The sequence below is a fragment of the Trichosurus vulpecula genome, chromosome 2, assembly GCF_011100635.1.
Source record: "Trichosurus vulpecula isolate mTriVul1 chromosome 2, mTriVul1.pri, whole genome shotgun sequence".
Classification (NCBI taxonomy): Eukaryota; Metazoa; Chordata; class Mammalia; order Diprotodontia; family Phalangeridae; genus Trichosurus; species Trichosurus vulpecula.
Genome location: NC_050574.1, coordinates 163,738,112 through 163,761,396, shown reverse-complemented (window position 1 = coordinate 163,761,396; position 23,285 = coordinate 163,738,112). Strand labels below are relative to the sequence as shown.

The window sequence follows — 23,285 nt, the reverse complement described above, 5'->3', positions numbered from 1 at the left end:
AAGGTGATGTACTCAGAGTACAGATTAAGGCTCTTTATCTTACATCACCAATCAGATAATTAGTTTTGCTTAACTAACTTAATCTATACATGTTTGTAACAGATATTTTTGTTTTTCTCTTTCATTGAGAGTGAGGGCAAAGGTGGCAGGGAGAGAAAATAGATTTTCCTTGATTGAAGAAATTAAACTTTAATTTTTTAAAAAAGCAAATGAATATTGCAAAATTACAAAGAACAATTTTAACCCCAATGAACAGATATGTGAAGGTACATTCCTTGACTCCTTTGCTGACATTCCACAGGCAGAACGTTTTATATAATGTTATATTTTTTCAATGTATGGATGATTTTGCTGAACTTTTTTTCCTCTTCCTCTTTTTTTTTTAATTCTTTCTGAGAGGATTCTGGGAAGATGGCAGAATAGGTCAGAAAATGTCAAGCTCTCAAGATATTCCTCCACAAAAGAAAAAAATAGCATCTCTGGGGGAATATAGAGCCGTGAAAACGAAGAAGAATAGGGGCAGAACAGGGGTCCTCTTGGGACAATCCGAGAAGACCTGAGGAAAAATCCCAGGGCTAGATTTCCTCCCAGTGAAAAGTAAACACCTCCAGGATAGGGTCCCTTTTAACTACAAGCTGCAAGCCCTGTGGTTAGCTGGGTTGGGAGGCTGCCTCCACCTGCCACGGGGACTTTTACCCCTGGGAAAATAAAGGGAGTTGGGCGTCTGACCTGGGGAAGATCTAGGGAACTTCTTCTGACAAGGAACCCTAGACCCAGGTGTGCTGTGGAGAGCAGCGGGGGCAAGAAGGAACCACCATATGCCTGGTGAGTGCAAAAGCAGTAGGGTGGGGACTCTGCTGACTGTGGGCACTTACAGGAGGCTGGAGGTCTTGGTTTGAGTTCAGGGACAGAGGGGAGAATTGGAAGAGGACCAGAGGCCAGAGGCACCATCCCTCATGCCACAGGACTAAAGGTGATTATAAAAACCAAATTATTACCAAAAAAAAATCACAGGTAAAGGAGAAAGAAAGAATCTAACCATAGAGAGCTACCATGGGAATAGAGAAGACTGGGGTTCATCTTCAGAAGAGGATACTGAAACAAAGAAGCCCTCTTCTACCCCAAAGAGTAATGTCAAATGGTCACCTGCCCAAAAAGAATTCATTGAAGAACTTAAAAAAGACTGTAAAATTCAAATGAGAGATATTGAGGAAAAATTAAAAATAAAAATAATACAAGAAAAACAAAAGAATTATGACAAGAAAGTCAACCAATTAGAAAAGGAGATCCAGAATCTTAAGGAAGAAAATGACACTTTGAAAATCAGAACTGGGGAAGGGGAAGCCAGCAAAGTTATAAGAGATGAGGAAATAAAAAAACCAAAATATAAAGAATGAAAAGACAGAAGAGAATATGAAACATCTCATAAGAAAAACAATGGATATTGAGAACAGATCAAGGAGAGAAAACATAAGAATAATTGGACTACCTGAAAGTTCTGATCAAAAAAGGAATCTTGGGGCAGGTAGGTGGCACAGGGAATAGAGCACTAGCCCTGGAGTCAGGAGTACCTGAGTTCAGATCCGACCTCAGACACTTGACACATTTATTAGCTGTGTGACCTTGGGCAAGTCACTTAACCCCAATTGCCCTGCCTTCCCCCCTGCAAAAAAAAGAATCTTGATACAATAATACAAGAAATAATTAAAGAAAATTGTCCTGAAACATTAGAACAAAAGGGGAAAGTAGAAATAGAAAAAGTCCACCAATCGCCACCTGAAAGAGATCCTACCAGGAAAATTCACAGGAATATTATAATTAAATTTCAAAACCACCAAATCGAGGACAAAATATTACATGAACAGGAAAACAATTTACATACAATGGTACCACAATTAGAATCACACAAGATCTAGCATTGGTTACACTAAAAGATCCCAGGTCTTGGAACAGTATTTATTTAAGAGCAAAAGATTTTTGGCCTCTAGCCAAAAATATCATGCCCAGTAAAGCTAAGCATAATTTTGAATGGAAAAAAATGGATATTTGATCAACTGTCAAACTTTCAGGACTCTTAAAAAAGCCCTAAACTCAATAGAAGATTTGATATACAAGAACTAAAAGAAATATAAGGTACATACCAATGACCAATTACAAGGGACTCAATAAGGATAGAATAGTTACCTTTTATGTATGGAAAATGTAAAACCTATGTCTAAGATTGTTACTAGTAATTAGGTAGCTTATAAGAAAGATTGGGGTAGACCTGAGTACGATATGATTTTAAAAAATAAAACCATTCAAGAACAGCTAAAAGAGTAATTATCCTATACAAATGAGGTGCAAGAGGAAGAACCAATACAAACGAATTAGATAGGAGAGGGGGCCTGTTATTTCTGGAAACCTACTTTCATCAGGAATGGGTTTAAGAGAGAAATGTACATATACATCTAGAAGAGTACAAAAGTCTTCAAAATTTAAAAAAGAAATAAAACTCTAAGGGGATAGGGAGCGGGGAGAGGATAAAGGAGGGATGTTTAGAGGGAAGGATGAGGAAATAGGTTAAAAGTGGGGTATAAAAAGTTGTTTAGATTTAGGGGAATGGGAGGATAAAGCAGGGAGCTTTAGAGGGGAGGGGGACAGAATAGGTCAAAGGGGTATACAAAAGGGTGTTTAGATCTAGGTGAATAGCAGGGTAAGGGAGGGATTGCTGGAGGGGGGGTAGATTAAGTAATAGGAGGGCAAGGTAGCAGGTAGAAGTAAAGTAGAGGAGTTAGGAGAGAAGAAAAAAAGAGATCTGCACAAACATAAAAATAAGATTAGGAGTATAATCTCTTAGGGAAAGTATGTGTTTATATATATGTATGTGTATACACATATATGTGTATATATATGTATATATATGTATATATATGTGTATATATATATATATATATCAATAGCTTTATACAAATATATCCATGCTCAATTGTAGCCTCAGGGTGGTAGGCAGAAGGGAAAAAGGTGTGTGTGGGGGGGAAGAACAAAGTAAAAAGCGCACAGCAGAGAACAAAAGAAAATCTACTAGGACGCAAAAAAGATGGACAGCTTTCAACTTAACATGCAGTATTTAATATATAGGCTTTCTTGAAATGATAAGCTATTGCTATATATTTCAAATCCTCTCCTATGTTCTGCTATGCACATGACATGTTTTTTCTTTTATTATTTCATATTTAAGTTTATAATTTTTCTTTTTCTTTTCTTATTATGTATTTAAGTTTTAGTATTTGTTTAAAATTTTAAAAAATTCTCTTATAATCAATAGCTCTCTGGCACAGGGAAGAAACAGAAAAGGAATTTAGAAATAATATAATAAAAATAGAATGACGAGTAGGTGTGAGAAGAGGAATATATTTGGAGATGAAAATTTTATATAAATAAAAGATATCAATTAATATATTTTATTTAAAAGAATGGTCAAAGGAATTTGCCTTGGTGTCCACTAAGATAGGCACCATAAAAAGTAGCTACAATAAAGAAAAATAGCAACTGAAACATCCATAAATTAATAAGGGATAAAATCTAAGAAAGGAGCCAGTAGTATATCCAGGCACTCATAATGGCCCATTCTGCTCTTATAAGTAAGTCCTTACAGGGAAGAATATTAATGAGAAGAAATATAGAGAAGAAAGAGCAGGGGGAAGCTATATGAGCACAGATTTCTTAAAAATAACAGAAATCCTTTTGCCTTTGTCCTTGAAGAGACTTCTTTTTTCTCTCTTAATAGTATTTTATTTTTCCAATTACATGTAAAGATAATTTTCAACATTCATTTTTGCAAGATTTTTAGTTCCAATTTTTTCTCCCTCCCCTCTCCCCAAGACAGCCAGCAACCTGATATAGCTTATACATGTACAATCATGTTAAACATATTCCCACATTAGTCATGTTATGAAAGAAAAATCAGAACAAAAGAAAAAAATCATGACAAAGAAAAAACAAAAAAAGTAGAAAAAATATGCTCCAATCTGCATTCAGAGTCCATAATTCTTTCTCTGGATATGGACAGCATTTTCCATCACGAGTCTTTTGGAACTATCTTGGATCATTGTATTCCTGAGAAGAGCTAAGTCTATCATAGTTGATCATCATACAATGTTGCTGTGTTACTGTGTACAATGTTCTCCTGGTTCTGCTCACTTCGCTCAGCATCAGTTCATGTAAGTCTTTTCAGATTTTTCTGAAGTCAGCCTGCTCATCATCTGAAGAGACTTCTGGTCCCCCATTCTATACCATTCTTTTTTTTTTCTTTAGAGGAGAGGCTTTGGAGACTAGGGGTTCTTATAGGGGAGGAGCCAGCAAGAGATACTGCTAGATAAATAGAGAGATCTTGTAGACCTGTAGTGGTATAGGCAGACATTCTAAGGCATAACCTATAATACTGCAATACTTCCCCTCTGTTTTCCATTTTAATTCTATTTTTTAAATTATCAAGTATTTTTTTTCCTTTCACCTTCCCTCCCCAAAATTGAAAAATGCTTAATTCCAAGGTTCCATATATCACTGATAATATGATAATAATCCTTTCTATTCCTATTCAATAATCTCCAGAGATCTATCATATTCAACTTTTCAAAAATTCTATTTGGGTACTTAATTTCTTTCTTTTTTGGGGGGTAGTAATATGAAAAAATGTTTCAATCACTAGCTTTTCTACCTCTGAAAGGGGTCTTCCAACTATGGTCCCTTCATATTACAGTTTTACAATTTCTCCTTGTAACTTATTTAGTTTTTCCTTTAAATGGTTATATGCTGTGCCATTTGGTGCATATGTGTTAAGTACTAAAGATAATTCATTATCTATAGTACCTTTCAGCAAAAGGGAGTTTCACCGATTATCTCTTTAAGTCTATTTTTGCTGTTGCAATGTCTAAAATCATGATTGGTACCCCTGAGAATTTTTGTTGTTGCTGTTTAGCTGAGGCATTTTTTTTTGCATATTTTGTTTAGCTGAGACATATTTTCCTCTAACTCATTATTTCAATTCTATGTGAGTCTTTATGGTATTTCTTGTAAATAGCATATTGTTGGATTCCACTTGCTAACTATCATCCTCTTCCATTTTATAGGTAAGTTAATCCCATTCACAGTCATAGGTATGTGTGTCACCCCCTCTGAATCTACTCTCCCTTTTATTTCCACATTTTCTCATCTCCCTGTTCCCCAACATTTCACTGTTGAACTGAATGTATTTCTGTATCGAACTCTTCTTGCCTATATATTACCCTCTTTTGACCAGTTCAGATGAAAGTGAGGTTCACATGTCACCTGGTCGCCCACCTCTTCTATGTTTGTAACCCCAAATTATATTAATATTTTCTACCATGGTTGGGATTCTGTGGATTGAGTGAGAGAAACTACTCAATTTAGGCTATATTACAGTGCATTTGTAGTTTCCCAGGGAAGCTGCAGGTGTTAGCAAGATGACAGGCATAATGGCCTCATAGACCCAGCCAACATTCATAGAATTTTGGTATTGATTGCAACTAACTCTAATCTGTTCAAAATATAAGCAGAGTACTATAGGCTTTGAGCTGGGACTAAGTATCTGAAGATCCTGATAATGCTTGCCTCTTTCCTCTAGAGAAGCTACAGACATATTCCAAGACTCTGTCCTGGGCTCTCTTCACTTCTGACACTTTTTTAACTTGGTGAGCTCATAAGCTCCCATTGGTTTAATAGTGATCTCTATGCAGAAGTCTCCCAAATCTATACAGCCCTAGTCTTACTCCAGTCACACATCTCCAATTTCCTATTAGACATTTCTAATTGAATATCCTACAGGGAATCAAAAACTAAACCCATCTAAAATTGAACTCATATTTTCCCCAAACCCAGCCCTTTTCTGAACTTACCTATGTCTTTCAGGGGTGCTGCCATCCTTCCAGTCACTCAGATTAGCAAGCTCAGTCTCATCTTCAACCCCTTTTATGGTCTGGAGTTCATTCCAATCCAGGCCCAGTTTCTAGGAATGGTGGCTAGGTCTAGATATATTACAATAATGACATCCACTTTCTTCTTAATACGTGCAACTTTCTTGGGAAACTTTAAATGCACTCTAATATAACTCCACTCTCCCTCACTTCATGTTTTCAATCATCTGCCAAGTCTTATCCTTTCTACCTCTTCAACATCCCTTACATCCATCTCCTTCTTTCTACCACCACCCTAGTTCAGGCCATTATCTCATCTCACTCCAAACTATTGCAACAGCCTCCTAATTGGTCTCTCTTCCTGCGGTCTTTCCCCACCTCAATCTACACACAACACACTGCTAAAAAGACTCTCCTAAAGGGCAGGTCTGACCATGTCATTCCTCTCTTCCTGGGGTTGGCAAGCTATAGTCAAAGAGCTAAATCCACCCCATGGCATGAAGTTTTATCACATTTAAAAATGTAAAAACTTCTTCAATTATAGGTGTACAAAAACAGGCAGGTAAGCAGGCAGAATCTGGTCCTCAGCCATAGTCTGTTGACTCTTGCTCTATTCAGCAAATTCCAATGACTCTCCAATGCCCATAGAATCAATTATAAACCCCTCTGGCTTCTAAAGCCTTTTTCAATATGGTCCCAATCTACCTTTTCAGCCTCATTATACACTATTCCCTTTGCCACATTCTGCAGTCCAACCAAACTGGATATCTTGCTGTATCTCACACAACATTCCATACCCCATCTCCACATTTTTGCAGTGGTTATCCCCCATGCATGAAATGCATTCCCAGCTCACTTCTGTTTCTTAGAATCTCTTGTTTCCTTAAAAACTTAGCTCAAGCACACATCACACATAAAATCTTTCCTAATCTCATAAGCTGCTAGTGCCCCATCACCAAAATTGATAACCAGAAGAAGAATATTGGATTTTGAGTCAGAGGACTTGGACTGGAATTCAAGCTGCTACTGTGGGGCAAGAAGTGGTATGATATATACCGTCTTCTAAAATTCCTTCTAGCTCCAAATCCGTGATCCTTTTAACCACTGATATAATCCAACCTCCTCATTTTACAAATGAGGAAACAGGGTCAGGGAGGTTAAATGGCTAGCCCAAGGTCTTATAGTTAGTAAGTGGCAAAAATAGGGAGTTGAACCCAGGTCCTCTGACTCCAAATCCAGGGTGCATTCCACTTTATCATGATGTTGCTCCAAAATAATCTTTCCTTTCTCAAGCAGTTCATTACCTAGCTCACAGTCTTTCTCTTCCCCTTAAGTCCAGACCTTATATTTAGCATCTTAATATACTCTCAAATGTACCTTGATGTACCTTGTTGATATACTCTCAAATATACCTTGATGTACCTTGGTTTATTCATTCATCAACCTCCTCATAACCTCCCCATCAGCCAAGACCTGCACCTTTACTCCACCTCAGATACACAGAGATGATAGTACCCTTCATCTCAATCATAAATCCACAAGTATTCCACCTCCATGATCTATAACTCAAATTCCTCTTTCTAACCAAAACCTCCTATTTCTCATCCTTCCTAATCATAGTCTTTATCCTCATTGATTCCTTCAGTCATTTCATCCCTCTCTGCTTTTCCAGGCTATCACTTATGCTCTGGCTTCACTTTTCTCCCTTATCAATCTTGACCTTATAGTTAACCAATTTAACTATGCACTGTCTTTGACTCTAGAATTCCTTGATCCCTTCTTATATCGCTACTTATGCCTTGGCCAAACCCTAATCCTAGGTTACCACCACCACTGACTCACACTCATGTGTTGCTGAATGTTGGTGAAGGAAGTCACACAAATTTGCCAACTCAATCCACCACAAATATATGATATCTAATCTTGACTGGGCCCTCAGTGTCCCAATACAATAACTGTTGTTGTTCAGTCTTTTCAGTCATGCCCAACTCTTTGTGACCCCATTTGGGTCTTTCTTGACAAAGATAGTGGAGTGGTTTGCCACTTCTTTTTCTAGCTTATTTTACAGATGAGGAAACTGAGGCAAATAGGGTTAAGTGACTTGCTAGTAATAGCTAATAATAGGCTAATAATAGCTAATAATAAGCTAAATTTGAGCCTATATTTGAGTATTCCAGACTGCAGCCCTACAATCATAAGATCTTTAGTTATTCCCTAATTGACTCTATGAATAACTAATCTATGGACATACTATCTCTATCACACTCTTCACAATAGCTATTCCAAACCTTCTTTTTTCAAGCCTCCCACATTATCTCCTTTCTTCTCATAGGATTCTTCCTGTGATAGGAGCATCACCTGTTTTATGTAATCCAAGCTAGTTCTCCTTTAACAAGCAGAAAGGCTGTTCTTGGGATCATCATTGGTTTGGCTTCCTTACTGTAGGAAGCATAAAAGGCTCAGCCTGTAAGGAATTGGTGTCAGAGGTTTTAATGGAATTCCCATTGCCCTTCAAGGAATGACTTCCTGATCTTAGTATGGTCAGTTGCTATGATGAATTTGGAGGCAGACTACAGTACCCATTTTAAATGAATTATTATCTTTAGATATCCTTAGATTATTTGGCATGATCAGCAGAAATTATTTTGCAATGGCTCTGATTAAATTCATTGTTGAAGCAGGGAAAGGAGGCTGTGGGGGGAAAAAGCAGGCTTGGAAGACTGGATGGTTAGATACGGAACTTTCGTATCTTATAGCCCAAGAATTGTTTGGATCATACAAGGAGTTTTTTCAGGGTAATAAAGAAGAAGCTCCTATTCATCTTGAATACTTAAGGAGCGTGAAAGCGAAAGTACAAAAATAACAAAAGTGAGTATTCTTTGGTTCTTATTGGTGGCTTTAGAAAAGCTGGATTGTCAAAAAAAAAGAAAATGAAGATAAATTATCCTTACATATTAGAGGATTAGAGGCTAAATTGACATTTGATCTTAAAAGATCATTTGCTTTTAGGGCAGAAGAGTGACTTGTAGATCTAGTGTTGGACAGGTGAAAAGGGCAATGCTAATAAGGTTGAAGATTAATATGCTACATATGGGAAGTATAATCTCTGACCCAGAGGTATCACTGGAGAATGTGTTAAACCCTGCTGAGATTAAAGCTATAAGGGAAGAGAATAGGAGAAGAAAAATGAGGAGGAAGATTAGGAACTGGAACTGGTGTTGAATGCTTTCTTATTCTATTACTACTTCCTAGGATACTACTTCCCAGGGAGTGATTTCCTCCAAACCAATATCTGAGGATGGGAACACTTTTACGACCAAGGAACTTGGGTAGTTTCAAGAGAAATTTAAACAGCAAGCTAATGAGTCATTTGAATCTTGCTAATGAGGGTCTGGGCTAATGGAGATAACTTAAAATTTTTGTTAGTTACAGAGTCCCAACAGCTTGAAGAGATTACAAAGGATTTGCTCTTGTAAAGTTAGCTAAAATAGTTAGAGACCATTGATGGGGATTGTTCTTTGCCCATTTTTAGATGGCTAAATTGTGGAGTTCTGTATATCAGCCCTCATATAAATGAAGGGAGGAGGTAAAAATTTAAAAATAGGTAGGTTTGGTGAACTGAATTTATGGCCCCTTTCCATGACTCCACACTTCTCAAGACTAGCCTGCTTCCTTTTACATGAAGCCTTACCTGGATGACATCAGACATTTAACTCCTGGCCTTCCCTGTCAGACTATCATAACAGGGCTAGACAAACTAACTAATGAAATCTGAATATGAAATTGTGGCTGCCCACATGCTGAGCATGTAGGGCTATCCACATGATGGTGACTTTAAGAATAATAGCAGGAAGCAGGTTCCTGCCACCATGTTAAATAGGAGGAGAGTAATGATGCTTTTTCCTGAAAAGATTTAGGTATGCTTTTGGGACATTGGGTAGACAAGGTGACTGATGATAAACCTGTGGGAGTATTGGTAAAATTGTGTTGAGGTATATGTGATCAGTACAATCAGGGTCCTACCCCATCAAAATTTAGGACATCCTTGAAATTCCCCACCTGGCTGTTCAGAGCCACCCAAATCTTTGTATCTAGATTTAGGAGGCTGTTGAGATGAGTAAGGACTAAGGTTCCTTCAAGGCTTGTACTTTTGTAACTTCAGGACTGCAGAGCGACTATACCAGAACCACTGTGGCTTAGAAAGCGGGGAGAGGACATTAAAAACTAAGGGGCTGCTTGATACTAGCAGCCAAGTTACTGTTACACCAAGACATGTAAACCTTAACAGGTAAATAGAGATGTTCATTCCTATCAGGAGGTAGGGAGGAAATGACAACCAAGAGAAGGAATGCCAATCCTCAAGTGGATATGGGTGATGACTCCCTGTTTGGGTCTCAATTATGGTAGCTAATCAAGGAGAGTCTGTCATAGATATAGATATTAGAGTTCTAGGGAGTCAGTATTTGTATGGGAGCTTGCCATAGTTTTATTCTGGTTTATGTGTGTAGGACTAAATGGAAGTCCTTGGAGTTGCCTAAATGATCCTATATAGTTGATGTTAAACAATGTCAGATTCTGGGGGGTAAGAAAGAGGTAGGGTGTTAAACATATTTCCTCCCTAGTAAGGTAGATGGAGAAGACTGGAGTACTTAAATATACAAATTTCCCTTAAAATAATCCTGTATGATTATGTCAGATGGTATCTAGAGATTCACAGTACATAATTAAATGCAGAATAAAGTTATTATGCCAATGATTATTCTTGTCAATATGGTAGACCAGATACCTCATGTCTCCAGTAAGTGGTATAGGGCTACTAATTTCACCAATTCATGAAAACTGAAATTCCTTTATCTGACCGTAATCTTTTATCATTACATCTTTTCCTTATGCTTTATGATCCCTCCTATTCTTCTTCATAATGACCTCCATTCTCTCTAACCCTCAGTTCTTTCTCAGGCCATCACCATTGCAGTGGCGACACTCTCCTCTCTTTCTTATCTCAATCCTGAGCCAATTTAACTCTTCACTGTCCCCCACACTTGATTCCATCCTTGTTCCTTGTTCCATTCCCCTTGTTCCATCACTGATCATGTTCTACCAAGCCCCAATCTAGATTACTCCTACCATCTGCCTCTGCTCCTGTTCACTTGCTGCTGAACAGATATAGAGAAACCATGCTGAAAGGAGCAGATCCAGTCTACTCAGTCTACATAATCAGGCAATGAACTCTGGGCCTTCTTGTTAGACTACCATATTAGGGCTGGACAGATAAACTGATGAAATTTGAACACGAAACTGGGGCTGCCCAGATGCTGAGTATAAATATTCACACAATAGACACTCCAAGAGTAATGGCAGGAGCCAGGTTCCTGCCACTATGTTGGATTTATTTTTTTAATTTATTTCTTTTAATTTATAGAACAAAATAAGCATTTTCATAACAGTATAAATTTTTTTAAAAAGATGAGTGCACATGAAACTGCAAATCTATTATGTACAACTTGCTATTTCTTTTAAATGGATAAAAAGAGTTATCATATTAAGTAGGAGAGTGAGTGAGACTACATAATCTCATCTGGGCCATCACTGCAACAAGGCAATCCTTTTATACCTCCCTAACTGATTCCTTATATCACTCACCACAACAGCTTTTTCAAACCTATTCATCCCTCTTCAAGCCTCCTAAAGCAGCTCCTCCCTCTACTCTCTCAGCCAAGGACCTTAATTCATACTTCATCAAAAAAAAGTTGAAATCATTCATTGAAAGCTCCCTTTTCCTCATCTCACATCGCTCAGAATTTGCCTCCTCTATCTCTGTCACCCTGTTGCTGAAAACGTGGCCCTCTTCCTTGCCATGACAAAACTGTCTATGTGTGGGGTTTTTTAAAACTTTTTTGTATCCCCAACATTTAGCACATTGTCTGACACATTGTAAATGCTAGATAAACGCTTGATGATTCTTTATTCTTGTGGCTAACTAGTCAAAAGCAGTTTTCTTTTATCTAGCAAGGAGTTCAGTATACTTTCATAATTCTTCCACAAGATTATTTGAATTCTCCTTCATATTGCCAGTTTGGTGGGCAGATACCTGAAAGAGTTCCCATTTGCTAAGGATACTGATGTCCATGACTAAATTGACAATATAATGTTGACTAGGCTAGATGAGGCTAAGGTATCAGAAGCTCTAGATCAGCTAGTAGGTCATATAATACACATATGGTGGGAGATTGAGCCCCAAAAAACACAGCCTTGCTCAATTAAGTTTCAAGGAATATATTGAACAAGGAAAACTGAAATGACTCTAGATGTAGTCTAGATAAGATACTACTTATTCCCCCGAAGTATGAAAAATTCAGAGGTTGATTGAACTCTTCAGATTCTGGAGAATTCATGTTTCTCACATGAGTATTTAGATGGCTACTATTTACTGAGTCAATGCTTGCACAGACTGTGGATGAGGGACTATGGTCCTGCACTTTCCTAGTCACCAATGTTGTGAAGCAGGGCTATGTGTTCCCATGCTTCTTTAGCATGCTGTTTTCAAGCAATGTTGTTGAACATCTTCAACAAAGATGAAAATGGCATCAAGGTCAGGTACTACACTGATGGTAAATTATTTAACTTGAAAAGGCTACAAGCCAAGACTAGAGTGGAAGGAAAGTTGGTGTGCAACGTTTTGTTTGCAGATGATTGTGCACTCAGTGCAGCCTCTGAGGCTGATATGCAGCAGAGCATGGATCAATTCTCTGCTGCTTATGCTAATTTTGGCCTGACAATTGAACACCAAGAAAAGAGAGATTCTCCACCAGCCAGCACTATGCCATCCATAAGTGGAGCCATCAGTTACAGCAAATGGAGTTAATTTTGAATACTATGGATAAGTTCACTTACCTTGACGATATATTTTCCAGGGACATACATATAGATGATGAAATTGACACATGCCTTGCCAAAACTACCTCAGCATTTGGGAGGCTCTAAAGGAAAATGTGGGAGAGAAAAAGTATTAGGCTGCCTACAAAACTGAAGTTCTACAGAGCCACTGTGCTGACCCCAGCCTGTGAAACCTGGACAACTTACCAGTGCCATGCAGGAAACTGATTCACTTCCATTTGAATTGTCTTAGGAAGATTCTGAAGATCACCTGGCAAGATAAGGTACCAGATACTAAGGTTGTTTCTCAAGCCAAACTGCCAAGCATTCAAACTTTACTGCGGAAAGTGAAGTTCCAATGAGCTGGCCAAGTTGTTGAATGCCAAACATGTTTGTCTAAAAGACTATTTTATGGAGAACTCACACAAGGCAAGCACTCACATGAAGGTGAGAAGTGATACAAGGACACTGAAGAGCTTTGGAATCGATTGTTAGACATGGGGACACTGGCAAAGGACCATCCAGCATGGCATGCCTACATCAAAGAAGGCATTGTGCTGTATGAGCAAAGCAGAATTGCAGTAGTTCAAAGGAAACTTGAGATGAACAATTTAGAGCCATTTCCACTCCAAATATTTACATGGACTATCTGTACCCTCTACCTGTGGGAGAGCCTTCCAAGCTCATATGGGTCTGATTAGCCATAGTTGGATATCTGTACCTTGACACCAACATAGTGATGTCATTTTAGTCCTCTTCTAGCATGAAGGACAACAACCAACCAACCATTTACTGGGTCAATCAAATATTAATCTTTTTAGTGGGGCTTAGAGTAGGCTACATAGTCTTGGAAGATCTAAAGCAGATAAGTGTGGTGGCATACATCTGTAATTCCTACTACTGGTGGTTCATTTGTGTTTGAGAGTCCTGAGCTGCAATGGGCTCAGCACCAATATTGTGCCTCCTGGGAGCATCAAGCTATCTAAGGAGAGAAAAAGTGGCTTAGGCTGGAAATGGAGTGAGTCAAAACACCAGAGCTGACAGTAGTGGAATCAGATCCATAAAGAGGCTGCTGCATCTTTAGTCTTGGTGAGATAGGGAGACTCAGAAAAAACAAAAATCTCTAAAGCAGGTTGTCCAACAGTATCTTCCCCTGAGCTCTTGTGATCTTTTAGTGCCTATGTTCTTGGAGGCTTCTATCCATAAAGACCAGGCTGAGTAGAGGCTACGATAGGAATCAAGGGGTGGCCAAGTTAGATGAGTTTCTGAAGCTAAAAGTTCCCCAGAATTTCCACTTTTGAAAAAGAATTGCTTAGAGGAGGGGGATAGGAATCAGGAGGGAGAAAAACAGAATTTTGTTCATTGAAAAAATAAAATGAAGTAAAATAAAGAAGTGTCACTTCTGGAAACAGAAAAGAGAGTAAACCATGGATTCAAAGGAAAACTAGCCTTGAGAGTCAATCTACAGAGATTGACTCCCTCTCGGCAGACCCTGGGAAGCCAGCTAGACAATCCAACCAGCAAAGACTGTGCCCAAGTGAAGACTCCATGAAGAGAAAAAGGACATTAAAGTCCTATAGTGTTGGAGGTAAGAATTGTCTTGGCCATATATGTTTCCTCCATGTATGTCTCATTACCATTGTATTCTAAGTCAGGGATCAGAAAACTATTGCCCTTAGACTAAATCTAGCTCACTGCCTATTTTCACATGGTCGGCAGGCCTTAGTTTGCCAATTCTTACTCTCTTTGTGTTGACTCTCCCATGTATATCTGGGGAAAATTGTTCCCCAGGTTTACGGGAGGAATGTGCAGCTACTATTCTTATCATAGCATTTTAGAAAATGTGTTTTGTTTAAAACAAAAAATAATAGTAATAATTGCTTCATGACAAAAGATGGGAATAGTCAATGTTAGAAAGGTAGGCATACTAATGATAGAGCTATGAATCGGTACAACCATATTAGAAAGACATTTGGTGTTGTGTAAAAAAGTAACTAAAATTTTCATACCCTATGACCCAGAGATTTCCACTACTAGGCATAGACCCCACAGAGGACAATAACAAAAAAAGAAAAGCCCCAAATGCAACAAAATATTTACAACAGCACTTTTTCTGATAGCACATGTATGAAAACCAATAAAGGCCCAATAATTGGGGTTATACTAAACAAGTTGTGGTATTTTGTTGTTGTTGTTCAGTCATTTTCAGTTGTGTCTGACTCTTTGTGACCCCATTTGGTATTTTCTTGGCAAAGATGTTGGAGGGATTTGCCATTTCCTGCTCCAGCTCATTTTACAGATGAGGAAACTGAGGCAAACAAGGTTAAATGACTTGCTTAGGGTCAGACAGCTAGTATCTGAGGCCAGATTTGAACTAAAAAAAAAAAAAAACAAGCCTTCCTGATTCCAGGCCTGGCACTATATCCACTGCATGAATGTAATTATATATAGCTGTGCTGTAAGAAACAATTAACACAAGAAGCATGGAAAGATTTGTATGACTGCAAAATGAAGTAAATGAAACAGGAAAAATATATACAATGACAACAAGTATATGAAAAGAACAAAAATAAAATCAAAACTGAATTCTGTGGGATTATAATGACCAAATTTGGCTTGACAGAAGAGATTTGAGAAGATATCTACTTCCTCCTCTGCTCCTTTGCAGCAATAAGGGAACATAGATATGGATCCTGAATCTTGTAATATGTTGTTTAGTTTTGTGGAACTATTCTTTCTTTCCTCTGTTCTTTCATTCTTTCTTTCATTTTTCCTTCCTTTCTTCCTTCATACATTTTTACAAAAGATAGCTCTCTGGGACAAAGTTCAAGAAGGAATGCAGTGGGAAATACAAGTGATACAATATCAAAATAAAATCTAAGATGTAAAAGCAAAAGATACAAATTTTCTTTCAAAGTTGTTATTGGGACCTAATTGCTACTAAATTGATGACAAAGGGTCTTTTCATCCTTCATTATGACTAAGGTGATAGAAGATTGTTCCTTTAATAAGATGGATAGGGAAAAATAGATTATTATTATTATTAAGCAGAAATGGTATTTTTGAGATCATGATTTCCTAGACCTCTCAGGTATAGGGCCTTTCATGATCAAGATATGACTTTGATGGAGACTTCGAGATCTTACCCAGTGCTTTTGTCTCCTTTTCTAACTCAATGAACATCTGCCAAGGAGGATTTAACACTTAAGGAACACTGTTTTGCCTGGTTTACTGATGGCTCTGCACATTATGAGAAAGGTATACTGAAGTGGACTTGCATGAGTGTCTTGTAAAAATCCTCCCAGTAGGCTGAACTGTGGGCTACAAGGCTGGCATCTTGAGAGATAGAATAGACAAGATTTTTATTTATAAAGATTCATGGATCTGGATGAGTGGTCTGGACCCTGAAGAGAACAGAACTAAACAAAGGCTCTCCACTTTGGACAAATGGAGGCAATTTGCTGATGCCTCTCATGGCAAAGAGTTGTTTGTTGGATATGCTAATGCTCATCAGAGACATCATCCACCCTTTGATGAATGGAATAAACAGCCTGAAGTTCTTATGAGAATAAGAGATTTGGAATTATGCACATCATAAATCTAGACACAGGAGTACAATGCTATGTTGTGGGCAAAGGACCACATTCCACATAACTAAGGACAATGCAGCTTTTGCTCATTGGATGGGCATGTTTCTTCCTAAGTCCTCTGATATTGTGGTTGACTGGTTAGAGTTCCCAAATCTTTCAAATGTGCTTGTTTTTACAATCTTGTTATTTTAATGAATTGTTCTGGTTCTGTTCAGTTCACTTTGACTCAGTTCATACAAATCTTCCTAGGTTTCTCTGAAACCATCCCCTTCACATTTCTTGTAGTTCAATAGTATTCCATTACATTCATTTATATATAATTCATTCACATTTACATTCATATTATATCATCTGTTTACCTATTCCCCGAGGCACTCTTTCAATTTCCAAATCTTTGTCACCACAAAAAGCTGGGTTTTTTTCACGTGTCGGTCCTTTTCTTCTTTGATCTCTTTGGACTATTTATTCTAACAAATTTTAACCAATTTACTATATATCTTATATACAAGAACTTTTTCAGAAAAATATACCATAATATTTTTCCCCAATTAACTTCCTTCTAATTTTAACTCATTGGTTTTGTTCATGCATTTTTTAAAATTATGTAATCAAAACTATCCATATTTTCTTCTGTCATCTCCTGTACTCTTTGTTTGGTCATGAACTCTTCCTCTATCCATAGTCATAAAAAGACATTTTCTTTCTTGTTCCTCTAATTCATGATTTGATTTTTTTATATCTAAATCATGCTTATTTTTTTGTATCTAAATCATTTTGAGCCTATCTTTGGCCTTTACCTAATTTCTGAAAGAATGTTTTCTAGTTAGGAATGGACTTTTAAACAACAGTTTCTTTACCATACCCTTAATTATCAGAATCTGTGTCTTTGATAAACTAATACTGCCCCAAAGAAAAGGGGGCACTTCCTACTCCAGAAGTCTCTTGGATCCAGCCTTCAGGAAAACTTACATAATAAGGATGTATTACTTTTAGACATAAACACATTTAATCCTCTTTAGCCCTTATTTATTCCTTCCTTTATGTAGAGTTACCCATGCTTGGGACTTCTGCTCCCTCAAATAGTTCTATATGACCTGGAGAGGCAGTTCAGTGATCCCTTAATTGACAGATTTCCTTTTCCCTGGTATTGTTGGAACTCCTTCTTAGAAAGTATCTGGGGGACTAAGATGTGGAACTGTTGAGTAGGGGGTGTATTTTTGATGATATAGAAGAAGTGCAAAAAATTTTTTCTAATCACAATTTGGGTATAGGTCATGGGTCTGGCTGAATAGTCTGAATGGGAATTCATCTGAAATAAACAGTATTCTTCAGCTGATAGTAGTCATCTTGAACCCTTGGATGAAAGTGGAGTCTTTATGCAATCCCCCACAGAAAAAAATAAGTAGCCCCTCGGTAGAGATCTCTAAAAAGACCAAAACTTGTTACCATTCTCCTGCTAGAGATCCCAGGGAAGAGGAATTTTTGACCAAGGAACAGTGAGTAAATGGTAGTATGGGGTAAGTCCTAGTATCAACGTGGGTCCTGAATAGGCTGCATACAAGAAGCAAGCTTATAATCTCTTAGCTACTTTGAAAAAGATGACTTGGACCTGTGATAAGTTGTGATAGCACTGGAGGTACTATCATCTCTTCTGTGGACCTAATGTTTTTGGTGCTACTCATCATCATCATTGTTTTTTACATCAGGAGACCCACTCTGAATTTCTGCTAACATTACCTCCACTGCATGAATTATACCTATAGGAAGATTGTTTATGTTGTTTTATGTTTTTATTATTTGTATTAAGTTGTTTATGCTAGGATTCTTTTAATATTATTTTCATGGTAGAAAGAACCCTAAACACTTTGGGAGAACTTACCACTAAGGAACAGGATATGCGGTGATACTTGTTTTTAAGTAGGCTAGGATTGGTTTCCCTTTAAGAGGGCAGAGAGGTTGTTCTCACGATCAACTCTGGTTTGGTTTCCTTGCTACTTGAAGCATGTAAGGCCTAGCTTATGTGGGGTTGGTATCAGAGGTTTTAAAAGAATTCCCACAGCCCTCTGGAAAATACCTTTCCAAGGTGGCATGACCAATTGCTGTAGTGAATGTGGAAAAAGAGGGGAACAATTGTCTTCTCTGAATTACTATATTTTAGGAACTGTATTTTTTTAAATCCACTATTTTTAGTAAATTCATTTTTATTTCATTTTATAGTCAGTTCAAGAGTGCCTCTGCATTTTAATCCCAAGCTTGAATCACTACACTGGCCTGAATTAGATTGACCCAGAATACTGCCTCATGTTTTACTGAGAAAATAGAAGCCGTCATCATAAAATTTTTCTTCTCCACTATTCTACATGTCAAAACTTCTTGAAATAAGTCCCTATTTTCTTTTCTTTTTCTCCAGACTCTGACAAAGATGTGGCCTTTCTCATTAAAGTCAACCTCTTTGCTTGAACCCTTGTTCACATTACTTGCCAAGCCTTCTGTCAGCTTGTCTCCTCAGTCATTGCCCCTCTTCTAATCTTCAGTCTCTATCTATTTATTGACTCTATGTTGCCCCAAAACATACCTAAGTCTCCCATATCCTTAATCATAGAAGGACCAGACACATCAAATATCACAAATATTTTATTAACATTTTACTTTAAAATAAAAATTTTCATACTATCTTAATTTTTAATTCTTTATAGAATTAAAAGACAAAACAAAAAACGTTGTACTTCATCAGTTGACCAAACTTGGTCCTTTGAGGTATTCTTAAATACTGGTCCTTCTAGTGTTAAAGAAACTTCATTTGACATCTGTCATTCCATTGCTCCTATGTCTCTCCTATCTTTTAAAACCAAACTCCTAGGAAATGTCATCTATGCACTTTTTCCTCCACTTTCTCTCCCCTCACACTCCATAAATCTGGTCTTCGACCTTACCAACTGAAACTACTCTTTCCATGATTGCCAGTGTTCTCTTAATTGTTCAATCCAATGGCCTATTCTCAGTCTTTATCCTCCTTGACCTATCTGCAGCATAAAACAGCTGACAGTTGCTCTCATTGAATACTTTCTCCTCCTTGGATTTTGTGACAACATTCTCTCATTCTTCTTCACCTACCTTTCTGACTTTTCTCAATCTTCTTTTCTGGTTCATCATCTATATCCTGCCCTTTAATCATGGGTTCTGTCTTGGGCCCCCTTCCTTCTCTATATCTTCTTTCTTGTTGAACTCATCAGCTCCCATGGGCTCAATTATCATCTCTATGTAGGTAACTTCCAGATTCATATGCCCAGACCTGGTTTCTCTTCTGAGCCCTAGGCCTTCATCATCTCCTATACCTATATTTGGATGTTCTGATGGTGTCTGAAACTCAGTATGTCCAAAATTATTCATCATCTTCCCTCCTAAACCCACCATTCCCCTCCTTCAAACTTCTGTATTTCTGTTGAGGGCTCTGTTATTCTTCTAATCGCTCAGATCTGAAACCTTGGAATTATCCTCAGTGTCTCTTTTTCTCTCACCCCTGACATCTAGTCACTTGCTAACCCCCTTACCTTCCATATACAGTTGGTTGTCAACTCTTGTCAATTCTACCTCCAAGTTTCTTACATTTGTCTTTTTATCTCTACACACATGACCATAACACAAGTTTAGACCCTCACCACTACAAGTTCCAACTCTCAGTCTGGACTATGGAAAGCCCTAATTAGGTTCCCAGGTTCAAATCTCTTCCCTTTGCAATTTATCCTCCAACAGCTGCCAATGAAGTAAGCTGACCAGAAAAAAACAATGACTAGAATAAAAACAAAACTGAATGCCAAGTATGTATATTGATCAATCCCGACCCCTGAGAAGGGTTTACAGAAAATGCGCCTCTCTCCTTTCACTACAGAAATGATATTATAGCTTTGAATGTAGAATATCAAATACTGTCTCAGACTTCATCAATGTGTGAGTTTTGCTTAACTTTTTTTCTTTGTTATAAGTGAAGGCTCAGTGGGGTGAGACAGGCAGGGAGTGATATATGTGGAAATGACTGTAATATAAAACAAATTTGACCATGTTAGTCCCATTCTCAAGAAACTTCATTGGCTCTTATTGTCTCTAGAATAAAATACAAACCTCTCAAATTAATATTTAAACCCTTCACAATCTGGCTCTGGCCTGCCTTTCTAGGTTTATTATACATTATTCTCCTTCACAAATTCTGTGTTTGGTCAAACTGGCATACTTTCTGCTTCCCAAATTCAGCATTCCATTCCCCCCCCCCACTAACCTTGAAATCTGTCGCTCATGCTTGGAATATGCTCCCTCCTTATCTCTGCATCTCAGCCCATGTACCAAGTCCTAAGGGAAACTTTTCCTGATCCTCATAGTTGTTAGTACTCACTCTTTCCTTCTCAAATTATCATGTATAAATGCTTACTTGGTTAATGTTGCATTTCTTCAGAATAATGTAAACTATTGAGGGCAGGGATTATTTTTTACTTTGTCTTTATAGCCCCAGCATCTAGCATAGTGTGCACAGTACATAGTACATAGGAGGCATTTATTTATGCCTCATTGATTTGACTTGATGTAGGATGTGTCCAAGGAACAGTATATCTCATGACCTTTACAAAAGCAGTACTAGAAAATTATTGTCTCTAAGATGGAGGTCCTCAAGAACCACCTGTAGTAGTATTCATAGGTATCATCCTGTAGCTCATCTGTCTGCTGATAGTAGGAGGAAAAGATTAAGTTATGTGATAGGAAGATTAAGATGTGCATGAATTATCATACCTTGAATAAGAGAACTGAAATGAACCAGTATACTAGACCATGAGTTCAGGACACACTGAATTACCTGTTAGGTAATTAGTAGTTCCCTCTGTATTAAACTTGCAGAGTGGCTACATTCAGATCCTCATAACAGAAGAAAATAAAGAAAAGATGGCCTTTATGCATCTGACAGAGTTCTGCCAATTTTAACACTAGTCCCAAGGGAATTCTGGGACCCCTATCACTGTTCATCAGATATTGGTTTATACAGAAGATCTTATTAGATTTGAGATGACCTTGGAAGGCATAAGGAAAGACTATTGAAGGTTTTAGGTAGAAGCTGCTGGTCAAAAGCTGTCAATAGCCAAGTTTGGCTGAGTCTGTCAATTAGCTAAGTCATGCAATACCTCAGCAGGAAATGATTGACATTAAATATATGAATACCTATTGCCTGGCTTTTCCCAAAGAATTAGCAAGGTTTTAAGACATTTCTGGGGTTTGTTGGATATGATTAGAGATCAGTGAAAAGCCTTTAAACCAGGTGGTTCTTAACCTAGAGTCCATAAGCTTGGTTTTTAAAAAATACCTATTTTGATAACTATTTCAATATAATCCTTTGTAATCTTATGCATTTTATTTCATGCATTTAAAAGCATCATTCTGAGAAGATGTCCATAGGTTTCAGCTCAAATCCCACCCTCCAGAAGAGGCTCTTCTTAGTCCTTTCAGCAGTTAGGGCCTTTTCCCTCTGAGGTTACTTTCCATCTGTTCTGCATATAGTATATATGTCCCTAGTTATTTATATGTCATCTCTTACAGTAGAATGTGATCTCTTTGAGGGCAAGAGTTCTTTTTGCATTTCTTAGTATAGTCCTTGGCACACAGTAAGCATCTAATTTATGGTTATTGACTAACTATAGAGTAAAACAAATAATGATATAATTTTCAAGTTTTCTGTCAAAAACTTTATCTAAAGGATAAAATCCAACTACAAAATCTTAGTTTCTGGGGAAACACAAGATAGTATAGCAGTATAAATCTACCATATGCAAAGAAGTAGATAGAATAGGTAGTCTGCTAGTCTACAAAAAAGGCCTAAAGAAAGATCAAAAAACATTGCAAAGACTATGCATTACAACTATCTATTCCCTATAAAGCAGTTGTTCATCCTTCCTTTTGGAAGAGGACCAATGATGTCTTGACTTGCAAGTGAACTGGAGTTAAGTGAGGCAGGGCTATGCAAAGTCATCCGTCATTCAGGGTCCAGTAGCAAGACATAGGTCAGGATGACTGGCAATGCCAATACCCCAGATACAGTGGGAGAACTCGGCCTTTTGAAGTTCAGGTCTTTTCCAGGTCTCAGTTGTCTGAGGCTATACCAATTTGGCAATTAGAGGATAGTTAAGAATTGAAGCAAAAGATAGCCTAATTTGCCTTCTCAAAAGAATCATTCTGGGAGGGGAAGACCTTCAGGGTTTCTGGCCAGAACAAAAATTGCTATTTACACTCACTCAGAGCCATTAAAACCCAAACGATGAGCAAGTGAGGCTTGAGGGGCCTATTATTGGCCAATCAGTGACAGCCAAAGTTATTTGGGTTTAAAGGTGCAATCAAGTAGCTCCATTTGAATCCCAGTAGGCTTTACCAAAGTCCAGTTTTTCAGAGCTACATTTCAAGAAATCATAAATTAAAACTATGTGAGACAAAAGAGTTAACTGTCCCAGTTTAAAAAAAACAAGAATAAATAAGTAGGGAGGAAAAAAAATCTAGCCCCCAGACCCCAAGATAGCTTGCAAAGTATGTGATCAAAATTGTATTCCTTTGGACAGAGCACCCACACGTAATGGTATGAGCCCCCTGTGTGGACAAAGGTAAAGGAGGAAGAGATAAAAAAAGGAAAGAAATTGCAGTATTGCCAACTGGAACTGGCCAGTTGGGTCCCCAGTGGGATAGCTACTACTACTCACAGATTGTTGTTCATCCTTCATTCTCAAAGAAGACCAATGACATCAGGAAGGTGATGTCTTGACTTGCAAGTGAACTGGATTTAAGTGAGGCAGAGTTATGCAGAGTCATCAAGAAGTTAAGACAGAGGGAAAGGAGGGTCAAGGACTTTGGTTCTTACAACAACCTATCTGCCAGTTAT

General features: G+C 37.8%; 1 pseudogene; it reads right to left on the bottom strand.

Annotated features, from left to right (window-relative positions):
• Positions 1 to 19,556, bottom strand: part of LOC118836838 — a 76,764-nt pseudogene extending 57,208 nt beyond the window's left edge.
• Positions 19,557 to 23,285: the final 3,729 nt, after the last annotated feature.